Source organism: Elephantulus edwardii, unplaced genomic scaffold (genome assembly GCF_000299155.1).
Source record: "Elephantulus edwardii isolate Elephantulus edwardi_28Jun2011 unplaced genomic scaffold, EleEdw1.0 scaffold00108, whole genome shotgun sequence".
NCBI lineage: Eukaryota > Metazoa > Chordata > Mammalia > Macroscelidea > Macroscelididae > Elephantulus > Elephantulus edwardii.
Window position 1 is genome coordinate 5,063,391 of NW_006399858.1, and position 11,899 is coordinate 5,075,289.

An 11,899-nucleotide genomic window follows, 5' to 3' on the forward strand; every position below is an offset into this window, starting at 1 on the left:
AGGATGGTGAAGATATTGAGATAGTTAACAGTTTTAGTTTGTGTGGCTCCACAGTCAACACTCTTGGTAACAGCAGCCAGGAAATCAAGAGGCAAATTGCATTGGAAAAGTCAGCTGGGAGGGACCTCTCAAGAGTACTAAAGAGCAATGATGTCAGGCTGGAGACTAAGTTGCTCCTGATCAGGCTATAGTCTTCCAAGTTATATGCTATGCATCTGAAGGTTGGACAGTGATTAGGGATGATAGAAAGAGAATTGATGGTTTTGAGTTGTGGTGCTGGAGAAGAGTGTTGAATATACCATGGACTGCTAGGAGAACTAAAAGGTTTGTCCTTGAGAGGGTGAAATGGACTGCTGCTCCTTGGTGTCAAGGATTCTGAAGCTTCTTCTGACATACTTTGGGCATGTTGCAAGGAGGAACTGGTCCTTGGAGAGGGACATCATGTTTGGGAGAGTGGAGGGATGGCACAGGAGAGGAAGACCCTCAATGAGATGGATTAATTCTGTGAGTGGAGTGGTGGGAATGACTATGTTTGAGATGGTGAGGTTGGCACAGGATAGAACGGTGTTTAGGTCTCTTGTACATAGGGTCACTATGAGTCTCAAGCAACTCGATGGCACATAACAACAACATTGTAGATTTATATATGTCTACATGAATAAAATTTGTCTTTCCTGAATCTGTAAAATTCGTTCCTTTTAAAGAATGAAAGTGTCACATTTCTCCATAAAGGCATTGGGAAGAGCCTATCTAGGTTTTATTGGATATATTCATGCATTCTTCGTCAGATATATACACACTGTTTGAAAAGTAAAATCCATTTGAAAGAATTTCATGTGCTTTTGTCTTTCTTTTTCATGCGGAATTCAAATGTATCAGTGATGATGTAGTGTGTGGGTATGTGACATTTATCTCTGCCATTCAATTATTCAAGAGCACTTTTGGAGTTTATGTGTTCATTCCTAGTGTTTGTCATACAGCAAACTGCTTGATAATCAGTATTTGGCAAATTTGCTTTGTTGTGTTTTCAAAACTGTTCTCTTACATTTTCTAAATGACCTGTTAATGGTTGGTAGAGATCTGTGTATATCTTTAATTTTACTTCTGAATTTTGGAGGGTTTGATTAATCCAAGGAAAATACTATAGGGTTTATTATTCCACATATCCAGCAGAGAAATGATGAAAATTATATAAGTATTCAAGTCTTTGATTCATAGTGTCACTATGAGTCGTCTACGACTCGATAGCACTTAACAACAACAACATAGAGCTCTGTTGGCCTAGAGGACAGAAGGTTATACTACCAAGCCAAAGGTGGGTGATTATAATCTGTGGCACTCAGGTCTGGTTTTAATTATTTTTGGTCAAATATTCTTTTAAGTGGTATAGCACTAGTCTTCCCATTTGCTATATAGAGGTAACTCATGGTTACTGTGATGCTAAACACTGTGACACTGATATGCCAAATGTGATAACGATTACCCATGGTGGACAGTGTTTGATGGAGCTCCCCAATTAAAACAAGCTTGGATGCAGGAGTGGCATCCACTTCTGAAATAGCTTTTAAACCACAACATATTCCTTTTAAACAGTTCTTTCTCTCATCTGTTTCAGTGTAGTGTTCATTATTTATCCCCTCTTTTCTTAGTTTCCCCCTACCCCCGTGGACTGACATAGAAAGACATACTTGATCATTGCTTAAATAAATTTCAAGGGCCTCTCATCAGTGAATAGAGACTGCAGGGGCAGGGGACAGAAAACGTACAGATTAATGGAACACAAATCAACTGTTTCTGGACAACGATCTACTGTGTTGGCTCTTATAAGATTAAGTGAATGTGACACACTTGGTGTGGAGATGGCATGGTTATTATGTTATTATCATTTTTATGTTGTTTACCTTTATCACTTCCTGATATATTAACAGCATTGTCAAAATTGGCCTGAGCACTTGGAAAAATACATTTCCAAGCTTCATAAAAAGAGTGAAGTATTTGATCTGCAACTTCATTACCAGTATGACTTTTTCAAGCTAGTCATTGCGATAAATTGCTTGACATCTTTTTCATTTGTTGAAGATAAATATCACCAAACAATACTTTGCCAAACTACATGAGAAGGGTCTGGAGTAAAATATATAAACCGAAATCTTGAGTTGTACTTATTTTATTAAATTCATCAAACTTTATCACTTACTCAAAAAACTCCCAAAACTGAAAGCTGCCTTTGGGTTAGCAGCACAACTCCCTACAGACCACAGTACCAGAGTTTCCTTATCACTTATTAAGTTTGCTAAGTCATCATAAACTATTTTATAAATATGCAATTAGTTGCCATTTCCTGTGTTACCATATTTTGAGATGGGATCTGTATTTAAAAAACAAGTCTCCAAAATACTGAAAACAAAGTATCAACAGACTGGGAAAAAATATTTGGCAATGGCATTATTTTCTTCTTGTTGTTAGGTTGCCTTGAGTCAAGCATGACCCATAGTGATCCTATGAATAACAGGTCTGAACCCTTGTCCTATCCTGTATCTTCCTCACATTCTCTCACACACATGTGCCCACTACTGTAGTTACTGTTACAATTCATCTGCCTGAGGGTCTTTCTCTCTTTGGCCAGCTCTCCACCTTTCCAAGCATGAGGAATAGCCTCTCCTAGCAACATTCCCACAGTATGTGAGATAAAGTTTCAGCATCCTTGTCTTCAAGAAGCACTGTGACTTCACATTTTTCCAAGACATATCTGTTTGTTCCTTTGGCAGTTCATGAAATATTCAGCACTTTCCTCCAACACCGCAGCTCAAAGGCATCAATTCTTCTTTTGCCATCCTTATTCATTATTCAGCTTTCAGATGTGCAGTGATGGAAAAGCCCATGGCCTAAATCAGATGCATCTTAGTCCGCAAATTGACATCACTGCTCTTCAACAATTTGGAGAGTTCCTTGGCAGCAGACTTTCCTAGTGCAGTACATCTCTCTTTCTCCTGACTGGTGATACCAAGGATGTTGATTGCAGAATCAAGTAAGATAAAGTCACTGTTTCAATCTTTCCTCCATCTATCTTGATGTAGTCTATCAGTCCAGTGGTGAGAATTTTTGTTCACTTGAAGTTGAGATACAATCCATGTAAAGGCTGTATATTTTGATTTTCTGCAGCAAGCACTTCAAGTCTTCCTTACTTTCACCAAGCAAGTTATGTCATCTACATCTTCCTCCTTTCTTGATGCCACATTCTTCTTCATACTGTCCAGCCTCTTGAATAACATAGCTGGTAAGGGGCTCGTATAAAATATTTACAAAACACTCCGGCACCTCAAGAAGAAAAAGACAATCCAATTGTAGACTATATGAAGACTCTTCACCAAAGAAGATTTTCAGGTGTCCAACAAACACATGAAGAAATGCTCAAGATGACTGTTTTTGTTTCTATTATGTGTCATCAAGTCATCTACAACATACAGCGATCCTGTGAACAACAGATCAAAATTGTACTCTACCCTGTACCATCCTCGTGGTCTCCGCCATGCTCCAGCCCATTGGTACAGTCCCTGTGTCAGTCGAGCTTGTTGAAGGTCTTCTTCTCTTTTGCTAATCTTCCACCTTTCCTAGCACGACGTCTCCTTCTAAGGACTGATCCCTCCTGACAACATGCCCAGAGTATGTGAGGCCAAGCATCACCCTCTTCGTTTCTAAGAAACACTCTGGTTGCACTTCCTCCAAAACAGATGTGTTAGTCCTTTTGGAAATCCATAGATTATTCAGTTCTTCTTTCCAAGACCACAACTCAATGGAACTGATTTTTCTTCTTTCATCCTTATTTATTGTCCAACTTTCAGACATGTAGAAAGTAATTAAAAATATTGTCATTTGGATCGGGTGCACTTTAGTCTGTAAACTGATGTCATTACTCTTTAGCACATTGAAGATGTCCCTGGCAGCAGATCCTAAAGCAACATGGCTTTTGATTTCTTGACTGTTGTTGATGGATGATGATAGTGTGTCCAAGTATAGGAGTTGGAAAGTAAAAGAGAAAATTGCTCTATTCAGGCAATGTGATGTTGTTGGTGTTGTGAGGTGCTGTCAAGTTGAGTATAACTCATTGTGACCCTATGGGCAGTGGATCTGAACTCCATCCTTTCTTGTGCCTTCTTCACATTTTCTGACACACTAAAACACGTTGTAGCAGTCACCATGTCAATCCACCTGGTTGAGGGTCTTTCTCTCCACCAACCCTTCACCCTTCCAAGTATCATGCCCCTCTCCAAGGAATAGCCCCTCCTAGCAAAATACCCAAAGTATGTGAGGTGAAGTCTCATCATTCTTTCCTTCAAGAGCACTCTGGCTGCACCCTCTCCAAAATATATTTATTTGTTCTTTTGGGCATCCATGAGATGTTCAGTGCTCTTCTGCAACACCACAACTCAATGACTTTAATTCTTCTTCTGTCATCCCTATTCATTGTCCTGCTGTCAGATGCATAGCAAGTGATCAGAAAGACCATAGCCTGAATCAGACATATCTTAGTCCTCAAACTGACATTATTACTCCTCTATAGAAGCTGGTCTCTATGAAGAGGAATGTGGCATCAGGATTGGAGGGAGAGTCATCAACCTGTGTTATGCCGATGACACAGCCTTGCTTACTGAAACTGAGGTGGGCTTGAAGCACTTGTTGCAGAGGATCAAAAAATGCAACCTTCAATTTGGATTACATCTTAATGTCAAGAAAACAAAGATTTTTACCATTGGATCAATAGGCAACATCATGATAGAGGGAGAAAAGATTGAAACTGTCAGTAACTTCATCTTACTTGGATCCACAATTAACACCCTTCATACCAGTTAGGAAATCAGAAGACGTATTGCATTGGGAAAGTCTGCAGTTGGAGACCTCTCTAAATTATTGAGGAGTAACAATGAATATGACTATACATGGAGAAAATATTGAAAAGCAATAAAAATTTAGAACTAATTATTTTTTCTAGAAGACACATGGAATACAAAATCAGTAGATGGAACTTGGAACATTTAAAACATTGGCCTATTTTTGTGAAAGTGAGGTGTGCAGAGATGCTGCATCTAACTTGTGACTATGAGGGGTCATAGTTAGAAAAACAACCCCAAGTTTAAGAAAGAAGAGTAAAAAGATAAGTCCTTGTGACATTATTGATGCACTGAATTAAACTATCCTGGAGCCAATTTATCTAATTTCATTTTAAATTTTATTTTGTTGTGGAAAATACACAGTGCTCAAAATATACCAGTGCAACAGTTTCTACATGTATCATTTAGTTGCATTATATTATTTCAGTTGTGCAACAATTTTCACCTTTTTTCCCTAGCTGTCTCTCCGTCATTAACATAAACTCACACCCCTCATCCAGGTTCCTATTTAATTTTCTGACCGTTTTTGTCTGTTTTGTCTCACATTGGTAGCTTTAAAACAGCACTGCTAGTATTTAAAACATCATTAATTCTTCAGCTAGACCTTATTTTACCAGCTAAGCTAATCTTTAGGGAGCTCTTGTGGCCAAGGGGCAAGAAGCTGGGCTACACTCCCAAAGGCATGTGGTTCAAATACGACCAGCTACTTCATGGGAGAAAGATAGACAATCTCTTCCCATGCAATTAACTGCCTCTGAAAACCCACCAGAGGGTCAGCTATCGGTCAGTTCCAACTCGGTGGTACACAACAACCACAAGTTAATCTTTAGGAGGTATTTTTGGACTAAGGCTTAATGATCATCTCAGAGCAGTAGTTTCAAAGATTTATCCATCTTCCATAGCTCCAGAAAGTCTAGAATCCAGGATCATTTAAAAATCTTCCTTTTCCTCATTTTGAACAGGATTTTTCTATGAAACCTTGATCATCATAGCACAGGTGGTGGTGGTTGTTTCTATGCTGTCAAGTTGGGACTGACTCAGAGCTGACTCTCCAGCGGGTCTTCAGAGGCAATCGCCAGGTAGTTGAGTGTCCATCTTTCTCCCACAGAGCAACTGGTGGATTCAAACCACACACACTAGGACTGGAAGTGCAATGCCTTACCACTAAACCACAAGAGCTCCCTCACAGCAGAGGCAGTTGTTTATGGAGGCAATTAGCCACATAGCCCATACCTTCTTCCTGTTTCAGATTCTCCTTCTTCCTCTGTTGTGGAACCACCTTATCTTTGGTATTCTATTTTGTGAGATGAACTTCTTATAGTTACAACTATTTACACTTGGTCTTTTGTTTCTTATAACTCTGACCCAACTAACTGATAGTCTATGCCAGGAAAAAGGGAGCACTACTTGTTATAGAAATGTTAAGGGAATGAACATATTTGAGAATAATAAAATAATTCTTCTGGAACTGGAAAATGAAAATATAAACTTCTTGGATAAATTAAATAGCAGGTTAGATGTAGTTAAAGTGACAGTAAAATAAAAGTTGTTGTTGTTGTTGTTGTTGTTGTTGTTGTTGTTGTTGTTGTTATGTGCTGTTGAGTTGACTGTGACTCATAGCGGCCCTATGTGTAACAGCTCTGAAGCTTACCCTGTCCTCAGCCAGTCTCACTGACTCTGACACAGCAACCCTCAATGCCCCAGTTACTGTTATCAATCCATCCATCTCATTTGGGGGTCTTCCTTTCCTGTGCTGTCTCTCTACCCTTCTGAGTATGATGTTCTTCTCCAAGGATTGGTCCTTTTGGGCCACATGCCCAAAGTATGTGAGACAGAGCTTCAAAATCCTACCCTCCAAGGAGAAACTTGGTTTCACACTCTCCAAGACAGACATATTTGTTTTCTTGGGGGTCCACAGTATGTTCAAGACTCTTCCACAGCACCAAAACTCAAAGGCATCAATTCTTCTTCTGTCCTCCTTAGTCACTGTCCAGGTCTCTGATGTATAGCAAGTAATTGCAAAGGCCATGGTCTGGATCAGGCTCACCTTAGTCTCTAGACTGACATTGTTGCTTCTCAGCACTCTGGAGAGGTCCCTGACAGCAGGAGAAATCATGCAAAATGCAGCCTAAAATATGAGAAATGTGAAGCAGAAGTATGTCCAAACTGATAAAAACTGGAACTTTTATAATGTGAAACCCTTTCAGAGAGGAAAAGTTCAAGACATTTTCTCCAAAATGAGTAATAGTAAAGTGGTAAGACTTGACCCTAATAATGACAGAAACCCTCTAAAATGTTCCAATTGACTCTAGCTCTCATAGATTTCACTGTTACTAGATTTAAAGATAGAATGAAAGTGTCTAATTCCCATGTAGGCTTTTCAAAGAATAAAGAGAAATATAAATGAAAGGTAATACTTAATCTGTATAATAATAGGTAATGTTCAATAATGGATGAAAACCACCAATTTTCAGCATTTAGTTGAACTTGTTCTCTTATTAATTTGCAAGTTTTTTAAGAAAAATAATTTTTTTATTGTGTTTCATTCATGGGGACTGTATTTCATCTTTCATTTCCATTGTGCTTCATACAATTACTCATACACACTGTATTTCATACAATCATTCACTATTGATCTGTGTCTATTCTCACCTCATGGCTTTGAGTTCCCATTGACTCTTTCCCTTCCTTCACCCCCACCCCCACCCCCACCCATGAAACTCTGCTATCATAGTGATCCTTAACTTGCCCCCTTTTGGACACTCAACACACATCTTACTAGTTATCTTTCCACTTGAAAAAATAATAGTTTTATGCAATATTTGCCTCTATGAGACCAAGTTAGTTCACTCAGCATGACACTCTCTAGACTTTCCCACATTACACAGTGTTTTATGAAATAGTAGTTCCTTAGTGCTGCATAGTATTCCACTATGTGAATAAAGCACAATTTCTCAATTCACTAGATTGTTAATGGGAATTTTAATTATTTGAATTGTAGTTTTGGATAAGAATATTAACTATGGCATGGAATCTCAAAAGAACAAAGACTATTGCATTGGAACAGATGAAAGAACTGTCTAAAATGAATATATGAATAGGCATTATACATACAACAACCCAGAATAAGAGGCTGTAAAGGGGAGACTGGGGGTGGGGTGGAGGGGAGGTACGTAATTGTGCAAATAAATTTTCTTTTTAAAAACAGTGAACTGGGTGAATTATCTCAGTCACAAAAGGACAAATACTGCGTATTGCCACTGTGGTAAAATGAGACTGACATTGGGTTTAGGGGGAACCTAAGAAAAGAGGGAATAAATAACGTATACTGCATTGAAATAGATGAGGGAGAGAACTGTTTAAAAAGGATCTATGATTAGGTATTATTGTCATGATAAGAGTCTACAGTAAGAACTACATAGTAAAGTGGACTGGGGGGAGGGGGAATTGTATAGCAATGAAAGCATTTTTGTTTTCTTTTCAAGGAGAAAAATGAACTAGGGGGAGGGGTGGACAGGGAGGAAAATGTGCAAAAATGTATGAATGGAAATCCAAAGCCTCTGCAAACTTTCATTAAAATGTCAATTTCTTTAAAAAAGTGAACTGGGGGAGGGGGAGGAGAGGGAGAGGGAGTAAAATGTGCAACAGTGAATGAATAAAAATCCAACTTCTCTGTAAATGTTTGTTACATGATTAAAATTTCATTTTTTAAGAAAAGAATAAATCTGTTTCAGAGAAAGCACAACCATAGTGCTTCTCAGAGGCAACTATGATGAAACTTCATCTTCACGTACATTGCACCTGTTTTCATGACAGGCCAAGGGAGAAGAGACATTGTGCTGGGAAAGGTGGAGAGTAAACAAAGGAAAGAAGCCCCTAGACCCTCCACAAGGTGTATTAACACAGGGACACCACAACGGACTTGAGCATGAACATAAAGGAGACAAGAGAGGCATGTGGCTAATTTTAATACACAAAAAATCCATAATCTTTGCTAAGAGAATGTAAACAATCTAGTAGAAATTAGAAGAAATATTTGCAGTTTAGAGGAGAGAAAATCCTAAATGTCAAAGAATATAAGAAATTAGCTCAGCTTTGGTGTTCAATGAAATTCCAATTAAAAGAAGGTACCTCTCCTCTTATGAGGCAACACTGTGGACATTCAAAATAGATAATGCTGCTGCAGAACAAGAGAATAACCTCTCATCTTTAGAAGGGAAATGAACACATTTGGGTAGAGTCATGACAGAAGAAATCATGCAGCTATTACAGCTACGATGTAACCATGTATTTAGAAACATACCTGATATTTTAAATGATAAGCAACCTGTTTCAGAATAGTTATACATAGTCTTGTAAGTAAACAAATAAAACCGTCAAAACACAGGTAAAGGAGAAGTATTGGTTGGTATTAAGTGTTTGTTTCGCGTTATAACACTTGGAGCTTTCTGGAAGTTGTGAGCAGTGCATTTCCTGATACTAGCACTTCTGCCCCATTTACTTCTTTCCATTATTTATAAAACCTAATATACACATTTAGGCTTTTATATAATACCAGTCCCCAAGGGCAGGCTGATAAGCATACGAGGACTTTGCAAAGAGCCCTGAATGCTGTTAGGGCTGCTTCAGTGAGTATCTGAATGTTTTCGTCTTTGCTTAATAGGGTGAGCAGGCAAAAATGTGCTATCAGGGCACGTGCTTACTCAGATCTTCAGAATTTGAATCCACTAAGAATTTTGTTCTAATAATTTTGTTTCTTGGTCTAAGGTTGCAATGAACCATTATTCAAGAAACAAAAACCGACTGTTAATATTTGAGGTAAAATGTGGCATACAACCAAGTCTCTATTAGTGAGTTTGACACTTGGGTAGAAACATTAACTTGTCCCAGCCATTAGGATGCTATTATTTAGTGTACTAGCAATGAACTTAATGATTCTCCACACAGCACTTATTCCCAGCGAGATTCTTAAGAAGAAGAGAGTTCATTAAGTTCACTGATGCTGTGATATTATGAATTAACAGAGAAACAGAGCGGTTCCAAGATGAAGCACCCAGTGCTGGAAGGACAAAGACACAAGACAGGTTAATGCCACAGATTATACAGTGAGGTGTCTAGAGACTTGTCCTAGAGGCCAGTTGTGTTATTCTGCCAAGTTCCTTCTGTCCCTCCATCCAATAAGTGAGGGATGAATTTTCAATGAATGTTTCTCAAATTCCCGAGGAAACTTCTTCTGCAAGAGAAGTGATGCAAAGGACAGAGAACTTCCAGACTCCCCAAGCCCGAGAAAGTCGAGTGACTTTGTTTCTGTTTTATACGCAAGAGTTCCAGGTATTATTTTGTTCAAAATAATGTTTGAAGGCATTGTAACAGCTGGCTTCCTTGTTCTTAAGCACTTCTAAAAAGGTTGTAGTCCCAAGCAAAGCGCAAGAAGTTACATGCACTTCCTTCAATGTGCAGTTTTCACTGTGTCAACAGTAGAGTTTCCCAGAGTCCATTCTGGGAAACTCTTATGTGAATATTAAAGGAGTAAGGATGATAGAAGGATAATTGATGCTTTTGGATTGTAGTGATGGAGAAGAATATTGAATATACCATGGACTCCTAAGAGAACAGATTATCCCTAGAGAAGGTGAGACCAAGCTGCTCCTTGGAGGCAAGGATTCTGAATATTCATCTGACATACTTTGGACATGTTACAAGGGGGACCAGTCCTTGGAGAAGGATGTCATGCTTGGGAGGGTGGAGGGACAGCGCAGGAGAGGAAGACCCTCTATGAGGTAAATTGATTCAGTGACTGGGGTAATGGGGTTAGGTGTGTCAGAGACAATAAGATTGGCATAGGATAGATCAGGGTTTAGAGCTGTTGTATATAGGGTTGCTATGAGTCATAGGCAACTCGACTGCACATAACAACAACCAACTTTGACAAAGTCTTCACTGCAGGACTTTTCAGAGCCTTTAATGCATTTGCTCATGTGAGCTTCAGATGGGCTGCAATAAACACGTGTCTTTGTGTTTTAGAGCATGTTAGCCAATTTTCATTGAGCACTAGCTTTCCATAGTCTTTCGCTCTGATTCCGTAAAGTTCTGTTTCACATGGGAAATACTTTGCACATCTTGTTCCTTTTCCGTAAATGTTTTTTACCTTTTGATTTATGTATAATAAGTATAAAAAGTGGGGGCTACTGTTCACCCAGATGTTCAATGTCAGACCCAGTTGCACAGTGATTTTGTGATCAGCAGCCCTATTATGGTTGTCATGTGCCATCGGGTCAATTGTGACTCATAGCCACCCTCTGTACAACAGCTCTGAACCCTTATCCACAAATATTTGATGCCCTACCCCACTGACATAAGTAAGGCCTGATCATATAACTTACTCTGAGTTACTGGATGTGAGCAGAAGTAATGCTTTTCTCATTTGAGCATAAGCCTTTGATGCTAGATTTTGTTTTACCATGTCCTCTTATTCCTTTTTCTTTCCATAAGATTGACGATGAAATAACATATGAGCAAGAGCCTATGGTTATGAAGGAGGAAGCTCAAATTGCTCTGAAGGAATTGGCAAAAAACAAGGTTCCAGGAGTTGACGGTATACCAATTGACATATTTCAACAGACAGACACTGCCCTGGATGTGCTCACTAAGTTGTGCCAAGAAATCTGGAGGACAGCCACCTGGCCAACTGACTGGAAAAGATTGATATTTGTTCCATTCCAAAGAAAGGTGACCCAACAGAGTGCGGGAATTATTGAACAATATCATTGATATCACATGCAAGCAAGATTCTGCTGAAAATTATCCAAAAACACTTGGAGCAATATGTCAACAGAGAACTGCCAGATGTTCAGGCTGGATTTAGAAGAGGTCGTGGTACTAGGGATATTATAGTTAATGTTAGATGGATCTTGGCAGAAAGCAAAGAATACCAGAAGAATGTCTATCTGTGCTTCATTGACTGTGCAAAGGCTTTTGACTGTGTGGATCACAAGAAGCTGTAGCTGACT

The 11,899-nt window shown here is 39.0% G+C and overlaps 1 pseudogene; it reads right to left on the bottom strand.

Moving 5' to 3' along the window:
• LOC102851303 overlaps positions 1–11,899 on the bottom strand; it is a 72,159-nt pseudogene that overhangs the window by 24,468 nt on the left and 35,792 nt on the right.